Below are 9,369 nucleotides of genomic sequence, written 5' to 3'. Positions count from 1 at the left end.
CTCATTTTGCATCGTCTCATTCTCTTTAAAGTCACTTTAAGCACCTTCTAAACACCATTTTGCATCGTCTCATTCTCTTTAAAGTCACTTTAAGCACCTTCTAAACCTCATTTTGCATCGTCTCATTCTCTTTAAAGTCACCTTAAGCACCTTCTAAACCTCATTTTGCATCGTCTCATTCTCTTTAAAGTCACTTTAAGCACCTTCTAAACCTCATTTTGCATCGTCTCATTCTCTTTAAAGTCACTTTAAGCACCTTCTAAACACCATTTTGCATCGTCTCATTCTCTTTAAAGTCACTTTAAGCACCTTCTAAACACCATTTTGCATCGTCTCATTCTCTTTAAAGTCACTTTAAGCACCTTCTAAACCTCATTTTTGCATCGTCTCAATCTCTTTAAAGTCACTTTAAGCACCTTCTAAACACCATTTTGCATCGTCTCATTCTCTTTAAAGTCACCTTAAGCACCTTCTAAACACCATTTTGCATCGTCTCATTCTCTTTAAAGTCACTTTAAGCACCTTCTAAACCTCATTTTGCATCGTCTCATTCTCTTTAAAGTCACCTTAAGCACCTTCTAAACACCATTTTGCATCGTCTCATTCTCTTTAAAGTCACTTTAAGCACCTTCTAAACCTCATTTTGCATCGTCTCATTCTCTTTAAAGTCACTTTAAGCACCTTCTAAACACCATTTTGCATCGTCTCATTCTCTTTAAAGTCACCTTAAGCACCTTCTAAACACCATTTTGCATCGTCTCATTCTCTTTAAAGTCACTTTAAGCACCTTCTAAACCTCATTTTGCATCGTCCTCATTCTCTTTAAAGTCACTTTAAGCACCTTCTAAACACCATTTTGCATCGTCTCATTCTCTTTAAAGTCACTTTAAGCACCTTCTAAACCTCATTTTGCATCGTCTCATTCTCTTTAAAGTCACCTTAAGCACCTTCTAAACACCATTTTGCATCGTCTCATTCTCTTTAAAGTCACTTTAAGCACCTTCTAAACCTCATTTTGCATCGTCTCATTCTCTTTAAAGTCACCTTAAGCACCTTCTAAACACCATTTTGCATCGTCTCATTCTCTTTAAAGTCACTTTAAGCACCTTCTAAACCTCATTTTGCATCGTCTCATTCTCTTTAAAGTCACTTTAAGCACCTTCTAAACCTCATTTTGCATCGTCTCATTCTCTTTAAAGTCACTTTAAGCACCTTCTAAACACCATTTTGCATCGTCTTATTCTCTTTAAAGTCACTTTAAGCACCTTCTAAACCTCATTTTGCATCGTCTCATTCTCTTTAAAGTCACCTTAAGCACCTTCTAAACACCATTTTGCATCGTCTCATTCTCTTTAAAGTCACTTTAAGCACCTTCTAAACCTCATTTTGCATCGTCTCATTCTCTTTAAAGTCACCTTAAGCACCTTCTAAACACCATTTTGCATCGTCTCATTCTCTTTAAAGTCACTTTAAGCACCTTCTAAACCTCATTTTGCATCGTCTCATTCTCTTTAAAGTCACTTTAAGCACCTTCTAAACCTCATTTTGCATCGTCTCATTCTCTTTAAAGTCACCTTAAGCACCTTCTAAACACCATTTTGCATCGTCTCATTCTCTTTAAAGTCACCTTAAGCACCTTCTAAACACCATTTTGCATCGTCTCATTCTCTTTAAAGTCACTTTAAGCACCTTCTAAACACCATTTTGCATCGTCTCATTCTCTTTAAAGTCACTTTAAGCACCTTCTAAACACCATTTTGCATCGTCTCATTCTCTTTAAAGTCACTTTAAGCACCTTCTAAACACCATTTTGCATCGTCTCATTCTCTTTAAAGTCACTTTAAGCACCTTCTAAACCTCATTTTGCATCGTCTCATTCTCTTTAAAGTCACCTTAAGCACCTTCTAAACACCATTTTGCATCGTCCTCATTCTCTTTAAAGTCACTTTAAGCACCTTCTAAACCTCATTTTGCATCGTCTCATTCTCTTTAAAGTCACCTTAAGCACCTTCTAAACACCATTTTGCATCGTCTCATTCTCTTTAAAGTCACTTTAAGCACCTTCTAAACCTCATTTTGCATCGTCTCATTCTCTTTAAAGTCACTTTAAGCACCTTCTAAACCTCATTTTGCATCGTCTCATTCTCTTTAAAGTCACTTTAAGCACCTTCTAAACCTCATTTTGCATCGTCTCATTCTCTTTAAAGTCACCTTAAGCACCTTCTAAACACCATTTTGCATCGTCTCATTCTCTTTAAAGTCACTTTAAGCACCTTCTAAACCTCATTTTGCATCGTCTCATTCTCTTTAAAGTCACTTTAAGCACCTTCTAAACCTCATTTTGCATCGTCTCATTCTCTTTAAAGTCACCTTAAGCACCTTCTAAACACCATTTTGCATCGTCTCATTCTCTTTAAAGTCACTTTAAGCACCTTCTAAACCTCATTTTGCATCGTCTCATTCTCTTTAAAGTCACTTTAAGCACCTTCTAAACACCATTTTGCATCGTCTCATTCTCTTTAAAGTCACCTTAAGCACCTTCTAAACACCATTTTGCATCGTCTCATTCTCTTTAAAGTAACTTTAAGCACCTTCTAAACCTCATTTTGCATCGTCTCATTCTCTTTAAGTCACCTTAAGCACCTTCTAAACACCATTTTGCATCGTCTCATTCTCTTTAAAGTCACTTTAAGCACCTTCTAAACACCATTTTGCATCGTCTCATTCTCTTTAAAGTCACCTTAAGCACCTTCTAAACACCATTTTGCATCGTCTCATTCTCTTTAAAGTCACTTTAAGCACCTTCTAAACCTCATTTTGCATCGTCTCATTCTCTTTAAAGTCACCTTAAGCACCTTCTAAACACCATTTTGCATCGTCTCATTCTCTTTAAAGTCACTTTAAGCACCTTCTAAACCTCATTTTGCATCGTCTCATTCTCTTTAAAGTCACCTTAAGCACCTTCTAAACACCATTTTGCATCGTCTCATTCTCTTTAAAGTCACTTTAAGCACCTTCTAAACCTCATTTTGCATCGTCTCATTCTCTTTAAAGTCACCTTAAGCACCTTCTAAACACCATTTTGCATCGTCTCATTCTCTTTAAAGTCACTTTAAGCACCTTCTAAACCTCATTTTGCATCGTCTCATTCTCTTTAAAGTCACCTTAAGCACCTTCTAAACACCATTTTGCATCGTCTCATTCTCTTTAAAGTCACTTTAAGCACCTTCTAAACCTCATTTTGCATCGTCTCATTCTCTTTAAAGTCACTTTAAGCACCTTCTAAACCTCATTTTGCATCGTCTCATTCTCTTTAAAGTCACCTTAAGCACCTTCTAAACACCATTTTGCATCGTCTCATTCTCTTTAAAGTCACCTTAAGCACCTTCTAAACACCATTTTGCATCGTCTCATTCTCTTTAAAGTCACTTTAAGCACCTTCTAAACCTCATTTTGCATCGTCTCATTCTCTTTAAAGTCACCTTAAGCACCTTCTAAACCTCATTTTGCATCGTCTCATTCTCTTTAAAGTCACTTTAAGCACCTTCTAAACCTCATTTTGCATCGTCTCATTCTCTTTAAAGTCACCTTAAGCACCTTCTAAACACCATTTTGCATCGTCTCATTCTCTTTAAAGTCACTTTAAGCACCTTCTAAACCTCATTTTGCATCGTCTCATTCTCTTTAAAGTCACCTTAAGCACCTTCTAAACACCATTTTGCATCGTCTCATTCTCTTTAAAGTCACTTTAAGCACCTTCTAAACCTCATTTTGCATCGTCTCATTCTCTTTAAAGTCACTTTAAGCACCTTCTAAACACCATTTTGCATCGTCTCATTCTCTTTAAAGTCACTTTAAGCACCTTCTAAACCTCATTTTGCATCGTCTCATTCTCTTTAAAGTCACCTTAAGCACCTTCTAAACACCATTTTTGCATCGTCTCATTCTCTTTAAAGTCACTTTAAGCACCTTCTAAACCTCATTTTGCATCGTCTCATTCTCTTTAAAGTCACTTTAAGCACCTTCTAAACCTCATTTTGCATCGTCTCATTCTCGTTAAAGTCACCTTAAGCACCTTCTAAACACCATTTTGCATCGTCTCATTCTCTTTAAAGTCACCTTAAGCACCTTCTAAACACCATTTTGCATCGTCTCATTCTCTTTAAAGTCACTTTAAGCACCTTCTAAACCTCATTTTGCATCGTCTCATTCTCTTTAAAGTCACCTTAAGCACCTTCTAAACACCATTTTGCATCGTCTCATTCTCTTTAAAGTCACTTTAAGCACCTTCTAAACCTCATTTTGCATCGTCTCATTCTCTTTAAAGTCACCTTAAGCACCTTCTAAACACCATTTTGCATCGTCTCATTCTCTTTAAAGTCACTTTAAGCACCTTCTAAACCTCATTTTGCATCGTCTCATTCTCTTTAAAGTCACCTTAAGCACCTTCTAAACACCATTTTGCATCGTCTCATTCTCTTTAAAGTCACTTTAAGCACCTTCTAAACCTCATTTTGCATCGTCTCATTCTCTTTAAAGTCACTTTAAGCACCTTCTAAACCTCATTTTGCATCGTCTCATTCTCTTTAAAGTCACCTTAAGCACCTTCTAAACACCATTTTGCATCGTCTCATTCTCTTTAAAGTCACTTTAAGCACCTTCTAAACACCATTTTGCATCGTCTCATTCTCTTTAAAGTCACTTTAAGCACCTTCTAAACCTCATTTTGCATCGTCTCATTCTCTTTAAAGTCACTTTAAGCACCTTCTAAACCTCATTTTGCATCGTCTCATTCTCTTTAAAGTCACCTTAAGCACCTTCTAAACACCATTTTGCATCGTCTCATTCTCTTTAAAGTCACTTTAAGCACCTTCTAAACCTCATTTTGCATCGTCTCATTCTCTTTAAAGTCACCTTAAGCACCTTCTAAACACCATTTTGCATCGTCTCATTCTCTTTAAAGTCACTTTAAGCACCTTCTAAACCTCATTTTGCATCGTCTCATTCTCTTTAAAGTCACCTTAAGCACCTTCTAAACACCATTTTGCATCGTCTCATTCTCTTTAAAGTCACTTTAAGCACCTTCTAAACCTCATTTTGCATCGTCTCATTCTCTTTAAAGTCACCTTAAGCACCTTCTAAACCTCATTTTGCATCGTCTCATTCTCTTTAAAGTCACCTTAAGCACCTTCTAAACACCATTTTGCATCGTCTCATTCTCTTTAAAGTCACTTTAAGCACCTTCTAAACACCATTTTGCATCGTCTCATTCTCTTTAAAGTCACTTTAAGCACCTTCTAAACTCATTTTGCATCGTCTCATTCTCTTTAAAGTCACTTTAAGCACCTTCTAAACCTCATTTTGCATCGTCTCATTCTCTTTAAAGTCACCTTAAGCACCTTCTAAACACCATTTTGCATCGTCTCATTCTCTTTAAAGTCACTTTAAGCACCTTCTAAACCTCATTTTGCATCGTCTCATTCTCTTTAAAGTCACCTTAAGCACCTTCTAAACACCATTTTGCATCGTCTCATTCTCTTTAAAGTCACTTTAAGCACCTTCTAAACCTCATTTTGCATCGTCTCATTCTCTTTAAAGTCACTTTAAGCACCTTCTAAACCTCATTTTGCATCGTCTCATTCTCTTTAAAGTCACCTTAAGCACCTTCTAAACACTATTTTTGCATCGTCTCATTCTCTTTAAAGTCACTTTAAGCACCTTCTAAACCTCATTTTGCATCGTCTCATTCTCTTTAAAGTCACCTTAAGCACCTTCTAAACACCATTTTGCATCGTCTCATTCTCTTTAAAGTCACTTTAAGCACCTTCTAAACCTCATTTTGCATCGTCTCATTCTCTTTAAAGTCACCTTAAGCACATTCTAAACACCATTTTGCATCGTCTCATTCTCTTTAAAGTCACTTTAAGCACCTTCTAAACCTCATTTTGCATCGTCTCATTCTCTTTAAAGTCACCTTAAGCACCTTCTAAACACCATTTTGCATCGTCTCATTCTCTTTAAAGTCACTTTAAGCACCTTCTAAACCTCATTTTGCATCGTCTCATTCTCTTTAAAGTCACTTTAAGCACCTTCTAAACCTCATTTTGCATCGTCTCATTCTCGTTAAAGTCACCTTAAGCACCTTCTAAACACCATTTTGCATCGTCTCATTCTCTTTAAAGTCACCTTAAGCACCTTCTAAACACCATTTTGCATCGTCTCATTCATTTTAAAGTCACTTTAAGCACCTTCTAAACCTCATTTTGCATCGTCTCATTCTCTTTAAAGTCACCTTAAGCACCTTCTAAACACCATTTTGCATCGTCTCATTCTCTTTAAAGTCACTTTAAGCACCTTCTAAACCTCATTTTGCATCGTCTCATTCTCTTTAAAGTCACTTTAAGCACCTTCTAAACCTCATTTTGCATCGTCTCATTCTCTTTAAAGTCACTTTAAGCACCTTCTAAACCTCATTTTGCATCGTCTCATTCTCTTTAAAGTCACCTTAAGCACCTTCTAAACACCATTTTGCATCGTCTCATTCTCTTTAAAGTCACTTTAAGCACCTTCTAATCCTCATTTTGCATCGTCTCATTCTCTTTAAAGTCACTTTAAGCACCTTCTAAACACCATTTTGCATCGTCTCATTCTCTTTAAAGTCACTTTAAGCACCTTCTAAACCTCATTTGCATCGTCTCATTCTCTTTAAAGTCACCTTAAGCACCTTCTAAACACCATTTTGCATCGTCTCATTCTCTTTAAAGTCACTTTAAGCACCTTCTAAACCTCATTTTGCATCGTCTCATTCTCTTTAAAGTCACCTTAAGCACCTTCTAAACACCATTTTGCATCGTCTCATTCTCTTTAAAGTCACTTTAAGCACCTTCTAAACCTCATTTTGCATCGTCTCATTCTCTTTAAAGTCACCTTAAGCACCTTCTAAACACCATTTTGCATCGTCTCATTCTCTTTAAAGTCACTTTAAGCACCTTCTAAACCTCATTTTGCATCGTCTCATTCTCTTTAAAGTCACTTTAAGCACCTTCTAAACCTCATTTTGCATCGTCTCATTCTCGTTAAAGTCACCTTAAGCACCTTCTAAACACCATTTTGCATCGTCTCATTCTCTTTAAAGTCACCTTAAGCACCTTCTAAACACCATTTTGCATCGTCTCATTCTCTTTAAAGTCACTTTAAGCACCTTCTAAACCTCATTTTGCATCGTCTCATTCTCTTTAAAGTCACCTTAAGCACATTCTAAACACCATTTTGCATCGTCTCATTCTCTTTAAAGTCACTTTAAGCACCTTCTAAACCTCATTTTGCATCGTCTCATTCTCTTTAAAGTCACCTTAAGCACCTTCTAAACACCATTTTGCATCGTCTCATTCTCTTTAAAGTCACTTTAAGCACCTTCTAAACCTCATTTTGCATCGTCTCATTCTCGTTAAAGTCACCTTAAGCACCTTCTAAACACCATTTTGCATCGTCTCATTCTCTTTAAAGTCACCTTAAGCACCTTCTAAACACCATTTTGCATCGTCTCATTCTCTTTAAAGTCACCTTAAGCACATTCTAAACACCATTTTGCATCGTCTCATTCTCTTTAAAGTCACTTTAAGCACCTTCTAAACCTCATTTTGCATCGTCTCATTCTCTTTAAAGTCACCTTAAGCACCTTCTAAACACCATTTTGCATCGTCTCATTCTCTTTAAAGTCACCTTAAGCACCTTCTAAACACCATTTTGCATCGTCTCATTCTCTTTAAAGTCACTTTAAGCACCTTCTAAACCTCATTTTGCATCGTCTCATTCTCTTTAAAGTCACTTTAAGCACCTTCTAAACCTCATTTTGCATCGTCTCATTCTCTTTAAAGTCACTTTAAGCACCTTCTAAACCTCATTTTGCATCGTCTCATTCTCTTTAAAGTCACCTTAAGCACCTTCTAAACACCATTTTGCATCGTCTCATTCTCTTTAAAGTCACTTTAAGCACCTTCTAAACCTCATTTTGCATCGTCTCATTCTCTTTAAAGTCACTTTAAGCACCTTCTAAACACCATTTTGCATCGTCTCATTCTCTTTAAAGTCACTTTAAGCACCTTCTAAACCTCATTTTGCATCGTCTCATTCTCTTTAAAGTCACCTTAAGCACCTTCTAAACACCATTTTGCATCGTCTCATTCTCTTTAAAGTCACCTTAAGCACCTTCTAAACACCATTTTGCATCGTCTCATTCTCTTTAAAGTCACTTTAAGCACCTTCTAAACCTCATTTTGCATCGTCTCATTCTCTTTAAAGTCACTTTAAGCACCTTCTAAACCTCATTTTGCATCGTCTCATTCTCTTTAAAGTCACCTTAAGCACCTTCTAAACACCATTTTGCATCGTCTCATTCTCTTTAAAGTCACTTTAAGCACCTTCTAAACCTCATTTTGCATCGTCTCATTCTCTTTAAAGTCACCTTAAGCACCTTCTAAAAACACCATTTTGCATCGTCTCATTCTCTTTAAAGTCACTTTAAGCACCTTCTAAACCTCATTTTGCATCGTCTCATTCTCTTTAAAGTCACTTTAAGCACCTTCTAAACACCATTTTGCATCGTCTCATTCTCTTTAAAGTCACTTTAAGCACCTTCTAAACCTCCATTTTGCATCGTCTCATTCTCTTTAAAGTCACTTTAAGCACCTTCTAAACCTCATTTTGCATCGTCTCATTCTCGTTAAAGTCACCTTAAGCACCTTCTAAACACCATTTTGCATCGTCTCATTCTCTTTAAAGTCACCTTAAGCACCTTTTAAACACCATTTTGCATCGTCTCATTCTCTTTAAAGTCACTTTAAGCACCTTCTAAACCTCATTTTGCATCGTCTCATTCTCTTTAAAGTCACCTTAAGCACCTTCTAAAAACCATTTTGCATCGTCTCATTCTCGTTAAAGTCACCTTAAGCACCTTCTAAACACCATTTTGCATCGTCTCATTCTCTTTAAAGTCACTTTAAGCACCTTCTAAACCTCATTTTGCATCGTCTCATTCTCTTTAAAGTCACCTTAAGCACCTTCTAAACACCATTTTGCATCGTCTCATTCTCTTTAAAGTCACTTTAAGCACCTTCTAAACCTCATTTTGCATCGTCTCATTCTCTTTAAAGTCACTTTAAGCACCTTCTAAACCTCATTTTGCATCGTCTCATTCTCTTTAAAGTCACTTTAAGCACCTTCTAAACCTCATTTTGCATCGTCTCATTCTCTTTAAAGTCACCTTAAGCACCTTCTAAACACCATTTTGCATCGTCTCATTCTCTTTAAAGTCACTTTAAGCACCTTCTAAACCTCATTTTGCATCGTCTCATTCTCTTTAAAGTCACC

This window comes from Anopheles ziemanni, unplaced genomic scaffold (assembly GCF_943734765.1).
Source record: "Anopheles ziemanni unplaced genomic scaffold, idAnoZiCoDA_A2_x.2 scaffold_157_ctg1, whole genome shotgun sequence".
Taxonomy (NCBI): Eukaryota; Metazoa; Arthropoda; class Insecta; order Diptera; family Culicidae; genus Anopheles; species Anopheles ziemanni.
The sequence above is the reverse complement of the archived record's forward strand: the minus strand, read 5'-3'. Positions refer to the sequence as shown.